The 19,808-nt window shown below is 38.1% G+C and overlaps 1 long non-coding RNA gene across 1 annotated transcript; it reads right to left on the bottom strand.

Annotated features, from left to right (window-relative positions):
- Positions 1-12,691: 12,691 nt before the first annotated feature.
- LOC147652971 (uncharacterized) lies at positions 12,692-18,867 on the bottom strand. The gene is made up of 3 exons (XR_015287299.1): positions 18,757-18,867; positions 18,085-18,192; positions 12,692-16,203 (listed from the first exon to the last, which is right to left on the bottom strand). It is a non-coding gene; the product is annotated as an uncharacterized LOC147652971 (long non-coding RNA).
- Between the last annotated feature and the right edge of the window lie 941 nt (positions 18,868-19,808).

Below are 19,808 nucleotides of genomic sequence, written 5' to 3' on the forward strand. Positions count from 1 at the left end.
GAGACAAAGGACTGGGGGTCTGGGGGTCTCTTTTAACAGGGTTTCTCGAAGGGAGGGAACATCAGAGAAAGAACAAATTATTTTTCTCAACTAGTACATCTTACAAACTTTCTACAAATCAAGGTTACACACACCAAGATAAGAAATAACAGACACCAACTTCTTCAAATGCCCACAAAGGTGTAGGAGTATTCTCCACAGAGGGGCAGAGGAGGAGAGAGGGGGGGCTTGGTTTCCTGGCAGCACAGGGGGGAAAGAAAGGGAAGGGAAGGTGAGCATGGCCTCTCAGCGTCCATAGCTCAGGGGCATTCTGGGACAGGAAAAACAGAGTTACAAACTTCCGTGTTGGAAAGAAGGGTCTCCTGGGCTAAAGAAATTTCAAGCAGCTGGAAATGCCAGCAGGGTCCTCTCTTTACTCTCTCGCCGTGGGGCTGAGGAGAGAAACTTCAGTAACCGTGGTAACCTGACTTCAGGTAAAAATAGGAGAAAAAGAAGCGGGGGGTGAAATCACAACTAAAAGAGGGGAAAAGATATATTTCAAGCTATCAACTACTAACATAAACTAACTTAACATTCTAACAACTCTACCTCAACAATCTCATTGCAGTCTACAGCTTCCTCACAAGGGGAATTCCGCAGAGGGGCAGGCACGGATCTCTTCTCCCTGCTGACCTGTGACAGGACCCAAAGGAAAGGCATGAATCTGCATCAGGGAGGCTTTAGGCATCAAGGGTAAAGTTTCTCACACAAAGGTTGGCTGGACACTGGAACAGGCTCCACAGGGAAGCCGTCACAGCACCAAACCTTCCAAAGTAAAAGAAGCATTCGGAAAATGCTCTCAAGCATATGATCTTATTCTTAATGCTGTTCTGTGCAGAGCCAGGAGTTGGACTTGATGATTCTTGCCAGTCCTTTCCAACCCAGGGTATTCTAAGATTCTGAGCACACACATAGAAGAATAATGCCTACAGTATCTAAAAGGTGCAAATCCAGTGGTTTTCAGAGAGGGGTTCTGCACTTGTGATGACTTTTCCCTACTCATTTTATGCAACATCTGCTTAGTACTATTCAGAAACATTTGTGAATGTTATCTTGTCAAAGAAGCTATTGCACCTTTTTCTTAAACAGCAGTTGTAATAAGTTTGTTTATATATCCAGAGAGTTCCCAGAGGGATCTCTGAGGAACATTTACTCCAGTCTTTGGTTTCTATCAGTTCTAGTTTGATCAATTTCTTCAGATATTTACCTGTTTAAGTTTCAAATATCTCCAAAGAGGAAGGTTCTATGTGGAGCCTGTCTGGGAAACATGTTTCTACATTTGATCACTCTCATGGTAAAACATATATTTGATATTTAATTGGATTTTCTGTTGTTTTACCTTGTGTCCTCTTCTTTCTATTTAGAGTCCACAAGAAGGGTTCAGTTTCATCTTCTCTGTAGCATTCCATTAGGCAGCTGATAACAGCAATAAGATCCCTGTTTAGCTTTCTTATGACCGAACAAACCCATCTCTCCTGCACATTATACACTCCATTCATTTTAGTGCCATCTGTTAGATTTGCTCCATTGCATTAACATCTTCCTCACACTGGGAATCCAAAACTGTACTTTAGATGCAGCTTCACAACTCATGAGCCAGGGGTCTGAACCACTTTTTACCCTGCTAGTTACCATACACTCATAGCTAGGCACGCTTGCCTAAGTGGCACTGGACTGGGTCTACCTGCTTCATTATATTCTTAAACACACTCCCCTCTCTACACTTTAGATGGAAGCCCAACAGAATGTAAATCTAGAGCTGTAACCTTAAATTCCATCATCTAAGGACAGGAGGACTATTTGATTTGCTTTGTTTATTGTTGGTGGAGTAGATGTTTTGTGTCTTTTAATTCTGTAGTTGCTCCAGAGAAATGAGGCTGTTTAGACTTATGCCATGATCTGGACTACATTCCAGTTCTAAATATCTAAACTATCGACTCTTTTTTCTTGATTTACTTTTATTACATAATATATTCTACTATTGGCAAAGGGCTGCAGATTAGGCAGAATAGTCACAATGGCAAACATCCTATAGTCACAATGGCAAACATCCTGTAAATCATAAGTCACGTGGATTGCCAAATGAGGAAATTGTAAATGAGTTTGCCTTTGTTGGCAAAAATCTAGCTGAAGAGTAACTAATGCTACTATTTTGATAATAAAAACTGTGGAAGGATAATAATTTATCATAAAAGACATTGTTTAGAAGTTGGAGTCAGAAGACTTGATTTTGTGGAATATTTACATGGTAGAAGACATGGATGAGAAGGGGCATGTTCAATTACATTTATAGTCCAGTAGGAGATGGAGCAAACTGAGACACAGATACAGTGTATGTGTCACACAAATAACCTAGCCTTTATCTTTGCTTAAATTAAAGTTGAAGGTTTCTTTGAATGAATTGGTGGTTTCATTTCAAAATTTTGATTGGTTCATCACAGGCTTTCTTTCACAGACTCTCCTAAAATCTCTCTGACTTCATAGAAGAGAATCATGTGAAAAATGTTCAAGACAGACCCCCTGGAAAGACACCTCCAGGTGGATTATAAATTCCTTGCCTCTTGCCTAAGTGCATCCACCCCACTCAATTATTTTTTAAAGTCTCAGTAAAACACTATATGACTTAATCAGAAAAATAGCTATCACCAGAAATAGAAAACTGTCATTTCTGAAATACAGATTGGATAGTGGTGGTTGAACTCAAAACATCTCAAGCACTGTTTCACACTTCTGGAGCAGCCTGCTTCAAGAAACACCTTGGTAAAAGAAAGCAGCAGTATGATATGTCAGTAACTAGAATAGGATGCACTGGAATATATAAATAACTCTCACATAGTAGCCACTTACATTATTTTAAGGTAGAAAGGAACTAGACACTCAGGTAGCTTTTATCTTACAGAAATAAAAGCTACTGAGGGAAGAGTCATTTTGTCCCATGTCCAACACAGCACGTGGTGAAGTACCAGATAAAATCACAGCACTACACCTGCCAGGGGCAGAAAAAAGTGCTGGAGGCCAGAAGCATGACCCTGAACTTTATCTCTGTTCATCCCTCTGCCATAAAGAAATCTAATTCCTGAACTGGTCTCCCACCCAACAGACACGGAGCGTTGCTGTTATGGACCAGCGCCGATGTCCCGCAGTTCGAGTGACCGCAGGCCTGTCACTGCTGCACACCAGCACCTCACACCTCACAGCTGGGCTTTCCACCACCTCCCGCTCCAGCGGATCTCCACACCTCATACCTGATGTGCTGGGGACCACTTTCTTGTAAAAGATGGATGACAATGGCAAATCCCCTTCATTCTGACCAAAATTTACCGCTGTTGGACTGGGGCCTGCCCTCCAGAGTGAGAGGGTTCAGTCCCATCTCTCCACTGCCCTGTGCTCCAGTGACCATCTGCAGGGACTGCTCATGGGGGGGTTGATGCTTTTTCTTCAGCCAGGGCAGGCACTCTGTCCTTGCATCTCATGTAACTTTAAATGGAGATCAGCTACAGGGAGGAAGGATAGGGAACCCTGCCTCGAGGTCTGTCTCCATAACATGTGCCCTGTGCTGGCCAGTGCAGAATACAGCTCTGGCCTTTAGAAAGGTGGCCAGGAATGAAGGAGTAGAAATCCCCTCTGGCCGAGGAGCTGCTACAGCCACTGCTGTATTTCATGTAAAAAGGTCACTTTCCTCACTCAAAAAACATATCCACCCTCTTTTGGGAGAAGTGATGTGAGGAGAGGGTATCTCTGCCTTTCCAAGAGTTTCTGGCTCCACATTTTAGTCTTGGTAGAGCCCTGGTGACACCAGCCCAGGGACTATGTAGAGGATAACTGGGTGCTGACTGCACAGATCTCTTTCAGCTTGGTGGTAATTTTGGACACCTTTCCCTTTGTTATATCACCTCTTACTGAAATTGCATCAGACTAGTAGCTGAACACTTCAACTTCACCATCCCAGAGGAACAGAGATTCTACACGAAATTTGCAAGAACCAACCTCTCTGTCTCTCTGTTTCATGTGTTTAATACAAACCTTCTGTAGTGGGATAAATGTTTAAGAATTAAGCAACACAGACTCAGAAGCTTTTGTTATAGAACAGGAATAACTGTAAGCTTACTTCAGCTATTCAGAAAAATTAGTACAAGAATATCATCTTTTTTTCTTGCTACTTTGATCCATCTGCAAGACAAAATCTTTTTTCTTTTAATTTGTTTGGAGAGAAACTACGCAGGAAGAATAATAAATTGGAAGCTAGCAATAACTGCTAGTTAGTATACAATGGTATCAGACAAAGCATGAACTAATTTGGGGAGTCTGAACACTCTGTAAGTCAGGTGACGGGCAATTTTTGTGCTGTCAAGAGAATAATTATTTTTGTTATGTGTAACTTGTGACTATATCTTTCCGTAAAACCCATGGGTTTACAGTAGCAAGTGTGTCTATTTTGACAGTCACTTTACTTTTATTAAATCTTGTTACTAGAGATCGCTATTTTTGTTTGCTATTATTGTCAAAAAGTGCAATATAATTTTCTCGGAAGTTCTTACGAATCATTACACTTGCAGATAGCACAGTCATAATGTTATAGCTCTGAAAATCTCTAAGTATTGTGTACATCTTTCTCAAATTGGTGAAGTTTTCACTTGCATTTATTAAAAAATGCTTCCAAGAAAAACGTTTTGCTACACAATAATCGGTAGGTATGTTAGCTATCAGGTGTGACCTTTCAGTGCCTGCTTCACTTAACCCAGTACATCTGTCCTGACTGTGGGATTCAAACCAGTAATATCTGCCACTGATCCAAAGAGCAAATAGTTGCTTTCGGTCTACAAAATTCAAGAGAGAAGTAAAGGTAAATATGCTACAGGTATAGATAGCAGTCTGACAAAAAGCATCTGACTGGGATATGTTTTTCTAAAATCTCAGAGAAGAAAACAAAACAAAAATTGATAGATACATCAGAGTACAAAATGAGGCCAAATTTTTGAAAAACAGAGAAATGGATTTAGGTATAAAGATCCATTTGCAGTGATCTTATTCCTACAAATTAATTCAGACACAGTATAAATGTTGCTTTTACTCCAAACTTGAGACTTTCTAAGGTTTTAAGGACAGAATTCTCCCTACTGACAGATACTGTTTCTTGGTTTATCTCAGAAACACTTACCTTGAAAATTCTGCAGAATTTTAACTAATAAATAAAAATCAATCTAACAGTGTTTATGTTTCCCTCCATAATTTCTACACCAACACGAAAACATGACATCGAATAACCTTTTCCCCTTCAAGGAAGAACACATTATTGGATTAAGACTAAGGAAAAAAGAAAAAACAAATTTAAAAACATACTAAAGTTGTACTTGTTTCATAGGGCTAAGTTCCAGATGATAAAAAATAGAGCTTTAGCAGTAGGAAAAATACACTGAGCAGTTATCTCTTGCTAGCCAGAATTCAGCATCACCTGGAATATCTTAAAATACTTTGGATTTGCAGGGATATGCACACCAAATAAATTAGAGCACTCCCTGCTCTCTGTAATCCTTCCTCACCAGATATACACACAATCTGAGGCATAATAGCCATTTCCTAATTATGCTGCAACTCTGTTTCTATTTAGAGCACTCTGAGAGGCTCTGCTCTCTCTATGAAAAATATATTCAAGCCATATCGTCACATTTATTGAGAAGCATTGCTGCTAAGATCCAGGCATGTAAAGCTCTTCTCTATAAAGTCAAGAACATTTTTAGGACTCATATTTTACCCTGCCTGAGGCTATCAAAAAAGGAGGATATGAGGAAATACAATAGTAGCCAAGCATAAGAATTTGAGTAAAGGTGATGATGGCTGAAACAGTAATTGCTGCTCAAAAAGTCTATGCATGATATTCTAAATCTTAGAGCTTCTGACTGAAAAAAAATTTAGACAGTTAAACATTTTCTGAGAAGATGATGATTTAGTCTTAAAAGGACCTCTCACAAAGCACAGTCCAAGGCCCAGAGGGATGATTCATTTGGCAGGTCAGGACACACCCTACACTTGAGAGAAGAAAAGGGACTTGGGTGAATAGACTAGGCACTTTTTCTGTGGGATGCAGCTCCTCTGAGTGAATAAATACTGGGTTTCTGTTAGGTGTTTTTAATATGCTCTTTTGAATTAGCCACTTCTCCCAGAGCCTAGAGAAAATATCCTGCCTAATATCTAATTCGATTTCCAGAGCCCAGACCAGGAGCAAGTCAGGGATCCCCAAATACTCAAGTGCAGGATCACACAGGATTTAGGTGTAATCCTGCAGTTTGCAGATGGGGTGAAAGGCTGCTTATTTCCACAGAATTTTTGCAGGCAAAGGTCATCACTCTGCAGTACATAACTGGGAATCTTAAAGGTATGGCACAGAGAAGGCAGGGGCTGATGTAGGTAATGTCATGTTGTCATTACCAGAACAAGTAGTAGAAACAGAAAAATCAGCAAGAGGATTTGCAACAGATGTGTTTTCCCAGAACACAAGTTATTATGTCTGAGGAAGAAACTCAAAGAGAAAAAAGACAGATATTAGCAAACAAAGGGTGGGGATGAGGGGAAGAGAGTGATGGAGGGGAAAAAAAAAAAAAGGACAAAAATAGAAAGCCTAAGGAAATGGAGAAGCAGACTGAAATAATACATAGCAATATTTTTACATGCATAGAGTGTATGCATAAAGTGATAAGCAAAAATCCTACTGGAAATGAAAGTTTGCACATAATTCAAGATCACTCATGAAAGATTTTCAAATCGATTTCAAAGACGGAGACAGCATGACAAATCCCTGGAGGGTGTGTAAGGTGACCTAAAAGGGCAGAGCTTAATCTCTTCCTCATAATAGTATTTGTCATTGTAGGAAAAATTAAAAAGAAATGCAGAAGTTGAGAGTGAAATAAGGAAAACATGAACAGATGAGATGGAATCCAAAATAAGATGGGAAATAGATTTCAAACATAGGAATAGACTAAAATAAGAGAACAAATATAAGCCCAAATACAGTAATTTACTAATCGAATATGTTAGTAATAATGTGGAAAGAGGAAATATTCTGAAGTGAATGTAGTGTATGTATGTACTTATATACATATATATCATAATATTTATACAATCTCCTCAAAAACAAACATTCCTTATTTGGTGTATTTGAAAAATAAAATCATAAAAGTAGAAGCATTTTTAAGTAAGGTCATATTTAGGTATTACTTAGGATAGTTGAGCAAGACCTTAGAAAGACATTTACCACATAACAGAGAAATCATAGAGTTCCAGGCAGTCTGATCAAAACGCATTTCCTTAACAGAAAACAAAGTAAGAAATACTTTGATTTGAGATTGCTAGTGCTTTCTGCAACATGCAGAAAGATAAGAATATAACAAAGCTGTAATAATTCACAAGAATGTTTCTGGGTTCAGCAGTATTACTTAAAGATCTTCAGTTTCCAGATGCTATAATTTCCCCAGACACTGTAGCAAGCTTAGATTATCTTTCTTATTATGTAAAACTGTCCTTCACTTTCTCTCATATTTCAACTTGTAATACAGAAGACACTTTGAATTGTCTCTATGAGACACCCAAGAGCCCTTTGATTCCTTTGTTTATTAATATCACCTTTTCATCTCATGAAGCACATAGAAAAGGCAACATGCAGGCTGCAGAAATATTTTACTTCTATCTTCTTTTAAGACTTACTAGGATTCATATTTTTTCAGAGATACATTTTTGGGGAGTCAAAATATAACAACTCTTTCTTAAGAAATGTCTAACTGAAAATAATAAGTTTTCCCCTTTAATTTTAAAGCTATTTTCTTTTACTTTATTTTCTTCATTTTCAGCACTTCCCAGTGGTCAGAACCAAGTTGGACTGAGCATGTTTCCAGCAGTCTTCTTGCTTTGGAGACTGTTTTCTGACAGATGTGAGAAACTTTTGACCCCTTAGCTTTAGACTGCTTTGTGATGAATGATTCAAACATTCTTTTCTAACTTTTCTTATACAAATACATCAAAGTTCCTATTTGATGGTGAGAGTTTTATCTACAATGAAAATAAATCATTCTTCCCTATTTATTGCTGTTTCAACTTCGCTACACAATTCTTTATAGAGGAAAAAAGAAAAGATCAACTATGACCCAGTTGCCAGTAACTACCTATCCACAATATACCTGTACAAAAGCTCTAGCTGTTTCTGACAAAAAGTTTCTGAAAACTTTTACTAAAAGGAATATGAAAAATAAATAGAACACTTTAGGAAGCTGATCCTGTTCTGCTTTGTACCACAGGAAGAAGTGGCAGAACTACCATTATATATTATGCTGGAAGATGAACACATATGAGTGCCTCAGACCCCTAACTCAAGCTAAACTGAGTCTCCTTTACCAATTTGTAGGCACATGTAGGTTTCATTTGGTCCATATAACTGCTTTTTGACAAGGTAGCAAAGCTACTGCAATGATTCTCCTGTGGCATTCTCTGTAGGGTTGTAGTCAGACTCGGGGTAAATCCTTGGGCTTCTTAGAGTACAGTTAGGACTTCTGTGCTAGACTTTGCACAGTTTTGTTCAAAGAAGCAATAGACTCAAGGCAACACAAAAAGACAGAAGATAGGAATACAGTCCTTTAGTTTGCACACTATCTCAAAGGAAACAATATATTGGCCAAAATATTGGGGTTTTTTCCCCTTTAATCCATAGATGTGTTCCTTTAAACTAGTTGAGAAGAGAACAACTTTTCAGATTTTTCATTTACAGGCAGCCTTCTCACATAATGCTTCATCTTGTGGTTCATCAAGGATCCTCCATTTGCAGAAGCATCATCCTGTGGCCTGTGCACCAGGTAAATACTGAAACAAAGACTTTGCTCATGTTATTACTTCACAGGCTACTGGAAATCAGTTTGATTCTTTACCAAAACTTGGACAAACAAGAACTGTCCTGAATCATCTTTCATTAATGAAAGCCCCTAGGGACTATTAAAGTGGTAGAAAAGCAGTGGACTGCAAAATCCTCAGGAATGTAGGAGAAAACACTGAGATTCCTGTACAGGTTGTCTTGCCTTTTGTTGCTTTAGTGTAGCACATGGAAGAAGATAAGGAATAGAGGGGATGATGGTGTACAGCATGTCTTTAGAATCTTTCACCTTCTGTAATGTTTTATCTAGTTTTTTAATGAATATCTACACATAGTCTATGACAGGAAAAATGTTAGGTTTCAAAATAGAATAGAGAACTGACATGAGGAAACTAGCAGCTACGGCCCAAAATGATTCTCATTGTATTAACTGTTAAATTGTATTATCTTCATGGGGTTTGTAAGTCAGAATATTTAATACATTTCACTTTTCTGACAGTTGCAGCAAAGCCAGCTCCTGCTGAATAGTGAATGCCATTTATAAAGCAGGAGCAGAACATGTTGCACATAGAAAATGTTTGTGTTGGAGGGCAGCTCAGGGGAGTTAAGCAGTTCAACTTCCTACTCAAAGTAGGGCTAACTTCAAGGCAAAATCAGGCCTTGCCTACAGGTCCTTTGTACCTACACACCATTGGTAGTTGCTTTCTCATTCAGATCTGAAACTCTCTTGTCTGAGAAACCTATTTCACTTTTTAAATTATTCTCATTTTAAAATTGTCTTGTTAAATGACAGAGCAGTGTTTTCTCTGCACATTACTTCTATTTTTAAAATAACAGAGGAAGAGGAGAGATAATAGAGCAAATTATAGTGAGAAAAAACAAATTGACATACAGAATTTTAGGATCATTTAGATTGGAAAAAATCTTTAAAATCACCAAGTCCAACCATAAACCTAACACTGCCAAGTCCACCACTATGTAGTACACTTGAGTTCCACAGCCCTAAGCAGCACATCTACACATCTTTTAAATACTTCCAAGTTTGGTGACTCAACCATTTCCCTGGGCAGTTTGTTCCAGTGCTTGCCAACCCTTTCAGTGAAGGAATTTTCATAATGTCCAATTTAAACCTCCCCAGGTGCAAATTAAAGCCTATTCCTATTGCTAATTACCTGGGAGAAGAGACCGACTCCCACCCCACTACAATCTCCTTGCAGGCAGTTGTAGAGAATAAGATCTCTCCTGAGACTCCTTTTCTCCAGGCTAAACAACCCCAGCTCCCCCAGCTGCTCCTCAGAGGATTTGTGCTCCAGATCCTTTGCCAGCTTTGTTCTTTTTTCTGGACATGCTCCAGCACCTCAATGTCTTTCATGTAATGAGGGGCACAAAGCTAATATTGCTAATGATAAAAAACAACATACCTTGGGACTAGTGTGCAAGGACAAAGCTGTTCCACCGACATACTCTTATGTTTGCCTGATAATAGAACATCTTCACCATACAAATGCCAGTAGAACTGGGTGTCAGCCACTTCTTAGTGAGAGATTACCAGAGAGGTAACTTGAAATCGCCTGAGGAAAAAAAGTCTAAGAATTTTAGAGATATTATCAGCAGGAACCTCCATTACAAATGATCTGCTTTTTCTCAGCTTTTTGGGGGTGCTGAGGAAAGCCATTCTTATTCTCATTCTTTCATCTTACAGATAGAAGATTCAATAAAGAGCAGTGAAAGGAAACCTGCTCTCTCTATTCAGTGTCTTTGTTCCACTTCAGACATAAGACAGATAGGTCCAGTGTCTTGTGCTACATTCCTTTTTTTGCATTCCATTTTCTTCCAACTATTCTTTAACATCTCAAAGCCTTATGACAGTCTCACAGTTGTTTAATTAAGCAAAGTACCTGCAGGATCTGATCTTTAGCAATCATGAATGATCTGGGAAAGAGAGTGAGCAATGTTTGAAAAACCTCTGCAGATAATATAATATATTTTAAAATTAGGACTCATCTGTAAAACATCTGGACATCCTGAGTACCCACATAAGAAATTGCACACAGAAAATTATTTCACATCAAGGAGGAGAAATACCTCTAACTAAAAAGAGAAAACTAACTGAAAAAAAAGGCTCATGACCTGAAAGTTCTCAGCCTCTTATAACCTTTGTATTGGAAATTGCACTGAACTTTCAGCTGTATAAAGGTTATTCCTTTATACACTTTATACACCTCTTCCATTGGCAATATTCTGAGTTTTACCTTCAATTGACATTTTATGCCTTTGATGCTTTTAGTCTATTTAAAGTTTGTTCCATGATGTGTGACACAAGGGAGTCCACAAAATGTGCCTCAAATTTGATTTGCATTGTTTTCTGTCATTTAGAAGTTTAAACAATTAAGTGTTTGCAGCTCATATTTAGAACTAAGTTCCCTTTCTGTAAAATGTATAATTAAATTGCTGCCCTTATTACATCAGAATTTATTGGTTCCTACTTACTACAGCATAATCCCTCAGGTAACACGATTTTTTTTTTTTCTGTTTTTTCTACTGTATTAAAACTGTTGTGATGTTATTTTTTTATCAGTATATTTCTTACAGTGCAGTACTTATGTTTTACTTGACATAAGAAAGTCAGGAAATAAGCATACAATAAATATGCTTGATCTTTTTAAGGTCCTGACTTTTAGCTGGTTTAAATTAATAGATTTCTGTAGCAGTTCATATAAGCATAATTTTTCAAATGAGTTACTAGATTTCATAAATATTTCCTTGAACGCCAAAAATAATTCACAACCCAAAAATAAAGGCTAAAATTCTAGGCTCCTAACAGAATTAGATGTGTCAAGTCTCATCAGACTCCTGCAGAAGTGCTCAGAGCACAATTCCGACAAGCAGAGCGGGATATTTCTCACAGATGATGGGCCATGCTGCACTTTCCAGTCAGTTTTCTGGCTTCCTTGCAAGTACATGTTTTTCTTTCACTAAATCCCTGGTTAAACCTCTGTGAAGGTCACCTTTAAAATTAGGATATTGGAAAGCTGGAGGGGGATCTTCCACACAGGACTGCAGTCCCCAAATGGTTTTTTTAAGTGAATGAGTTCTGTCTGACTATAATGTTTTTTCTATGTTTCTTTAATGAAAGCATAAAAGTTAGAATATACAATTTAGAATCTATGGTCCTAAGCTGTGATCCAGTTACCAAAATCCTGAAAATAAAAAAATTAATAACCAGATGAAAGGCATTTAAATTCTACCCCATCAAATTGTGAGGCTGCAGATATATCTAATTTCTCAAAGTTGTGAGAACAGAAGGGGAAACATATTCACACATTATTCATAAATATTAGCATTCACTCTGATTTACAGAAGCAATTTTTTCCTGAGCATTGGTAATTTTTGAGGAAATGCTATTAAATAATTATTCAAAGATATTTTAGGAAAATAAAATAGACAGAAGTAACTTAAGTTGTTGGGGGTTTTGTTTGGGGTTTTATATGAAGCTAGAATATTTTTAAGGAAGCATGATCTAACTAATGTTAAAATATAATGTTCTAAATGCCGTGTAAAATAAGTCAATATTGCTCTTGTACTAGTTTCCACAGAAGAAAATGAGATACGGTGGCTTTTCAATATAAATTAAAATAAAGGGAGAGGGTGGCACTCATTAAATATTCCCATACTAGACAAGCCCAGGGTTTTATCACAATCAGCAAATCAAGCTATATGCTTCATTCTTCAACAGCATACTTGCAGATATTCCACTGGTGTGCAAATATAAGTGCAAAATAAAACCAATGCGATCTACAATTCTGAGAGCAAGAGAAGTTCTTTAATCTACAAATAGTACTTTCAAGAACTGTGGCTTCAAGGAGTCATTCTCTGTATGTGCAGCTAAAAATATTCTTCACTGAGAGCCAGGACAAGGAAAAGGCTGATTAATAACACAAGCTTCCAGAACTCTTCAACACGCAAGTTACACAAGACACTATTACTTCCTCTCTACTTATCTGAGTACAAAGGCAGATTCTAAGCCCTAGGTACAAGATGGTATTACACTTCACACAGGAGGTAGTGAATGCTTCTGCCAATATATAATCAGTGTAGCTGGGCTAAAAATAAGCAAACATAAAAACAGAATAAGTTTATATCCAGACAACAAAGTCTATGCAATTTCAATCCTGTGATTCAAAGGTCAATCAAGTGAGTTTACTACCTTTTATTTACACACTGTTTATTTCATTGATTTTATTTTTAGTGTTAATTCACCACTGCCTGGTATCAATGTAAACAAAGAAAAGAAAAGCTTTTTACAGGGGCAGCAGGGAAGTAAGCAGATTGTCCACTACACAGAGCATCTTTGTCAATTTCAATGGCATGCAAAGGTGCAATGCTACATGCCTGAAGGAGATCAAAGAATGATGAAGTTGGCAAAAATAGCTACGAATCTCCAATGGTTTGCCTATTAAAACAGGCACTACATCTGTAACTGCAGCAGGTCTGTTATTTAAGTCTTTGAGGTTCCTTGGTACATAATTTAAATTAAATTAAATAAACAGAAAACATCAATATTAGATGGCCAATCACATTTGCAACAATTACATTGGCACCTTTACAAAGCTAAGTGAGCTCTTTGTGTATGATCACTTTGCAAGGTTGGACACAATGATCTTGAAGGTCTTTTCCAACTCTGAAGTCTATGATTCAGCAAGTCACACATGGCAACTGCGACAATGTGCATCAGTCATAATCACTATGACAGAACCTGTTTACTGTGCTATTATAACATTTATTGGGTAGTATCCAAGATGCAGGTTCTTACACAACTCGAAGACTGCCCAACTCAACTGCAAAGTCCCACAAAAAAAAAAAAATCATCTTCTGCAAGTAAAGGTGTATTTTGTTCAGAATGTTTATTTAAATATGGCATAAGTGACTATAACCTCTCTTGATATCCCCCACATTCCCATTTCTGTAAAATTTGCAGAACTGTACTATCACATTTGCTATAAGCTGATTTTTCAGACACAGGCTCTACCTGCCTCTTGCCATAGGCGGGGAAAATATGCAGAAAACCCCAAACCAACACTGACTGTAACTGTATTATTTACCCACCACCACAGGCCTTACAGCTTCCCCTAAGTCTCTTAAGAGATCATAATTTTCATTTATTTTTTATAAATATATTGTTGTTTTTCTTTCTATTGCTTTTAGACAACCAAAACCATTTCATATACATTTCTTTCCATCTATATTAAAAGAAAACAGAATGTGTCTAGGAGCCAGCACTTAAACTGATCAGATGAGAGTATTCCTTCACAAAACAACATGGTGAACACTCTCTTCCCCCTTTGGTCTACCAGGAAGCTACACAAATGCCAATGACAGTATGAAGTAATGCATTTCCATTAGGACTGAGAGGATGACTGCTTGTGCTGTTTGTCTGAGATGCCCTTCACTCACTACAGGTCAGAGAAACCATCGTGACTGACAAAGAACACGAGCAGAACAGAACAAATAGGATTTACTGTTCTGTCATGGGGTGTACACACACAAACACACACACAGTTTATTCAAGATAAAGCTGAATATCACTGGATGTAACACATTGCTGATGATGCTGCTACTTGATCATCCACTTGGGCACTACAATGAGCAAATAGTTTTGGGGGAATTACCTAGCCAAAGATTGACTTATTTCTGCTTCTTTACACAACACAGCAGGGATGAAAAATCACAATCTCTATATCTAGATTTATCCATTAATGGAATTTCATTTCTTATGAAACAAACACCAAAAAGCCCAAATGGAAGCTGAGAACACAGCCATAAACAAGGGAATGAAGAGTTCACAGAGCGCACCACGGCACAACATTCAAAGCTCATTTCTGAATGCAGTCTAATTATGTTAACTAAGCTTTGTAACTCACAGCTAATGAGTTACAGGTAGTCATGTCTTGTTAAAGCAGGTGTTGGTTCAGGGAATTCGGGTGGACAGTGTGTGGACCTACACTGACTTCTATGCAGTTACCTCTTGCAGCTCTGCAACCTCCTGTATGGAGGCCTGGCAGAACAATCAAGGATGCCACTGCTCTTCCTGGGATGTATTACCTCCATGTGCTCATTAGAAAACATGATTTCTTGTTACTTGAAAGCAGACGGCCTGATGAAATGAGGTTATAATTTCATTTACAACTGGTGCCCTTGTCCTGTCATTACAGGAGCTGGTAAATTCTTACTCCATCTCTTTTGCAAGCCCACTTTAATGACAGAAAGGATTCAGTAAGATCTCTTCTTCAGGCTAAACAAACTGCAGCTGTCCCGGCCTTTGTCCACAGGAGAGGTGTTGCAGCACTCTGATAAGTTTTTGGTCTTTCTCTGGACCCACTCAAACTGGTCCATGTGTTTCTTGTATTTGTGAGACAAAAGCTGGACACAGCTCTCCCGCTGGGGTCTCACAAAAGTAAAGGGTCAAAATCACCTCCCTCAACCTGCTGGCCACACTTATTTTGATGCATCCAGAGTGCAGTTGGCTCTCTGGGTTGTAAGCACACACTGACAGCTCATTTCCAGCTTTTCAACCACTGTTCCCCAAGCCCTTCTCCACAGGGATGGATTCATCACTCAGCCTGCCCTTATACTGGGGATTGATTGACCCAGGTGCAGGACCTTGCACTCAGCTGTGTTGAGCTTCAAGAGTTTTTCACAGAGCCCCCTTCTCCAGCCTGTAACATTCCCTGAGAATACACATCATCCCTTCCCTCCAGCATATTAACTGCTCTGTTTAGCTTGGTGTTGGCTTGTATATTCATGTCCTACAAAATGCATTTAGGTACACTGAGCATTGTTTTTGTACCTGCATGTTTCCAAATTGATCTGGCTATGTCTTCAGCAGATGCAAGCGGGTTATTTTATAAGCTTACAGGTACAGATGCAATTAAGGGGACCACAGACTAAGCCTATGCATCAGGCATCAGCAGCAGTTATGCATGCATTGCCAACCTTAATTTAATGTCCTGGGGGAATAAGAGATGGCTGATTGTTCTCCTGTATGAGCAGCACAGGTAGCTCATTAATGGAGCTGCACTGCCTGTTTTGTCATTCTGCTCACAGTGCTGTAGGCAATAGTGACAAGAATGAAACTTAAGAAAAACTAACAATTCACAGAACCTGTCAAAACCTGTTACTGTGGCTTGTGCAGGTCTGTATCCCATCACTATCAGCTATCAGAACTCACAAAGCCAGTAAGTTGGCACATACCTCAGCCAGGTGGGCAGTCAAGTGCATCAAAATCTTCCTGATGCTGCAAAAGGCAGCTGATTCTGACAGGAGAAAAGGAGAAATTGGAAAACTAATGGTAGAGGTATAAATCTTAAAACATAAAACCAAATGTAAATCTGTGAAGGAAATTGAATACCTATTACTTGAATCTTAATTCTTATGTTTATCACACTGCTGTATTTATTAGAGATGAACTGTAGGAAAAATCCACAGTGCTAGAAGCTGCTGTTAACATACCGCTCCAAGTCTATAATCATTATCCATCAAGTAATATAAGGTAATTTACTGTACACTAAGTGCTTGGTGTTGCTACTTTTACTTCTAGAAATAGCTTTGGCTCCTTTGGGCAATATATTCTACTTTTGATTAAAATAACTGCTTGGGACTTGACTGATGTGAGAGTTTGAACAGATAGCAATTGCCAACCTGGGTTGCTCATCAAAAGCTGGCATTCAGGGAAAAAAAGTTAATTCACTGAATGGAAAGCTTTGTGCTCTGTGAAGAGCTGCCATGCACAATGCTGTGACTCAACATGACTGTCATTCTATACCATGAAGACCCAATGATAATGTCCTAAAACAAAAGAATTTTAATTACACCCAATCCAGCTATAAGGTATCTGTTTCTTGTATTATCATCCAGAATGATGGAAAGAGCAAGTACTGTATACAGTGACAAAATTATCATAATTCCTCAGAACTCTGAATGCCAACATATTGTAAATTATGGCTGCTCAGAAACAGGCCATCCCTTGACCCTAATTATTTCATTTTATTGTTCACTGATACACTTGGAAGATAATTAGACCTTCTAATCTATTTGGTAACAAGAGGGAATAATTTCTCTTTTGCCCTATGAACTGCTTTTGTAGGAATATTAGTGACTGCCAGTGGGAGAGGCCTTCTGCTCTCCTATAAAAATCTCAGGTTATAGGGTAGCAGCTGAGGTAGAATGGTACAGCTTCATGTAATTTCACAATAATTATAGATCATAATTACAAGACTGTTATTCCACTGTTCTGTAATTTTCCACATAGCCTAATGAGATTGCAGATTACAGTACCATCTTTTCAGGAATGCCTACAGAAGGAAATTTACTCATTCAAGTATTTTAATGTGATCAGCTCAAGAACTTAAGTACATGCAAGCTTTTGTAGAACTGACAGTAAACAGCCTCATTCTACACTTAAAATGAACTTGGAAAACAACTTTTATCTGGAGCTTAGGGAGCAGTACGCTGCAATTATATATAGACTGTCCTTTTAAAAAACTGTGAATAAAACATTTATAAATGTGAAGAGAAAACAACAAAGAAAGTGAATTTCTAAATATGCTTTGTCAAGGGATACTTCATTTTACTTCTATGCATTCTGATCTGAGCATGTCTGTGTTACACTTATAAAATTTAAGGTATAATAAGACTATATTACAAGTATAAATTACAAGGAAATTAAGGTAACAATTTAATTTTCATTTCGCTTGTATTTACAGAAAAAAAAGTCTAGCATATCAAGAAAGTCATCTCCATTATGGGATCCAGTAATTACTGGATTTTAGTTTTTATCTTTTGGTTGAAATTAGGTGATCTTTCAACCCAAACCACTCTATGATTCTAGAATTGTTTGATATGAACAGAGATAACTTGTTCAGTATTTCCTGTACAATGACCTCAGCTACCTGTGGCAACCCTACTAAGTGAAACTTGCCAGCTGCATTAGTCAGGATAAGAACTTTACAAAGGTTTAAATAAAACAAGAGTACTGATTTCTGGTTTTCCTACTAAGTTCACTCATAAAAAGGTTTAAGAAATGTTTAAATAAATAAACTGTTGAGCAAGTCCTTAAATGTCAGGAAGATAATATATGCTTTCCTATAGGAGAAATCTTAGCAAGAAGCAATTGCAAATTTCTGAAAACTACTTACAAAGGAAGGTCAGTGTCACGTTGCTTTCTTTACAGTAGCTGCAAATATAGCCCATGGAAAGAGGCATGGCTTAGCCTATCTTAAAGACAGCATTTGATTTGGGACCTACTGAAAAAAGAGACAGAAAAGAAACAACTAAGGAGCCACTGCCTGGCTTGCTGCCATACATGTCAATGATTTCTCAGAAACTATCAGCTGAAAGAAAAAGAATCCCATAGCCAATCCATCACAAGGAAGAAATGCGAGAGAACAGGACATATTTTAAAAGATTTGCTCAGCCAGCATCATGTTTTAATTAAAGAAAATAAGAGAGACCATAGCAACATACAGCACTCCGTATCTACCATGCATCTCAGAGGAATTACTCCCTGTGCAAATCAATATCTGTCTGCCCTCACAGAACAATGCAGGTGGTTTGACAGAGTTAAATGCTTCCTATAATGAGCTCGGTAGACCCACTGACATTTTAATTTGAGTTAAAGCTAATTCAGGACTTCTGACCAGAAACTTCTCAGTACTGAAGAAAAATAAAAAATACTTTTCATCTCTCCTTTCAATAAGGATGAGGTGGAAAATTTTCTTTAGCAGTTTTATCAACCCTCAAATTCTCCAACAAAAAAATGGAGCAGAACTAACCCCATCCTGAATAAAGGTTTGATTTTCCATACTTACCTCTGGAAACCTGACACAAAGAAGACACACTATTACTGAGCAAAATCTGTTCCTCACATGCTATAACCCCAGTGCATCCATAGATCTTGCTGACCGAGTACCTATGTGCCCTCTGGAGTCACAATGGTTCCAACACCATTCCAGATCAGCTGGACTCATTGTCCAGTCACACTAAACACGTCTAATGCTCTGTTGCAGGGACAAACAGATAAACAGACAAAGGCACCATGCTAAGTCACATTAAAAGGTACAGGTAGAAAGAAGAATCTCCCTGAAAAGTAGGAAAACCTCTTTCTGAACTGGCTTCTGCTATGATCCCTGTGGGTCTCTTCCAACTCAGGATATTCCATGGAAGTTAAAGGTTCTGTGAAAGCTATCCAAGCCATAAACTCAGACCTCTTGCACAGGCCCCTGAGAACTTGTACACTATTTCTGAATTGGTCTGCCCCTAAGTTTTCAGGTTACTAAGATAAAACAGGATATACCCTCCTAAATCCCACTGTTTAGAAAAATCAAGCAATCTAGGAGCTCACTGCTCTCCAAACGGAAAATAATACCTGCTCTTCACAATTGGTAACAGTAGGAACCAGGAGAACTGATTGATACAGGTAAACAACAGAGAAAAGAGTAGATTTTAGATTTTATATACTTGCTTAAAATATAATTTAAAATTTCAGAAAATGATGATCCATGACACTTGTATTCCAAATTTGTCTGTTCCCAAGTCTCTTTTTATAGCATTCCTCCTCTTTTTCTTTTTTCTTAATGTTATTTCATTTACAGTAAGTGATGAGATACAGCACAAGTCCCAGCAAGCCACAGATTAACTATTTCAATAACATACACAACTGTTCAGGACTGAGATTAAAAAAAACAGACTATATCTCCAGCAGCTCTCTGTTGAATATTGTCAAGAACTCCAACCCTTAACCTCAGTGACTGTTGAAGACACAGGACACATCCAGCAGAGAGATTTGTAGATACCTCTTCTGTCTAGTCCTTGAGTCCACCAAGCATGAGTGAGCTCTAACCTAAGAGCTAGGTAGCCATGC

Source organism: Cyanistes caeruleus, chromosome 5 (assembly GCF_971803275.1).
Source record: "Cyanistes caeruleus chromosome 5, bCyaCae1.hap1.1, whole genome shotgun sequence".
Classification (NCBI taxonomy): Eukaryota; Metazoa; Chordata; class Aves; order Passeriformes; family Paridae; genus Cyanistes; species Cyanistes caeruleus.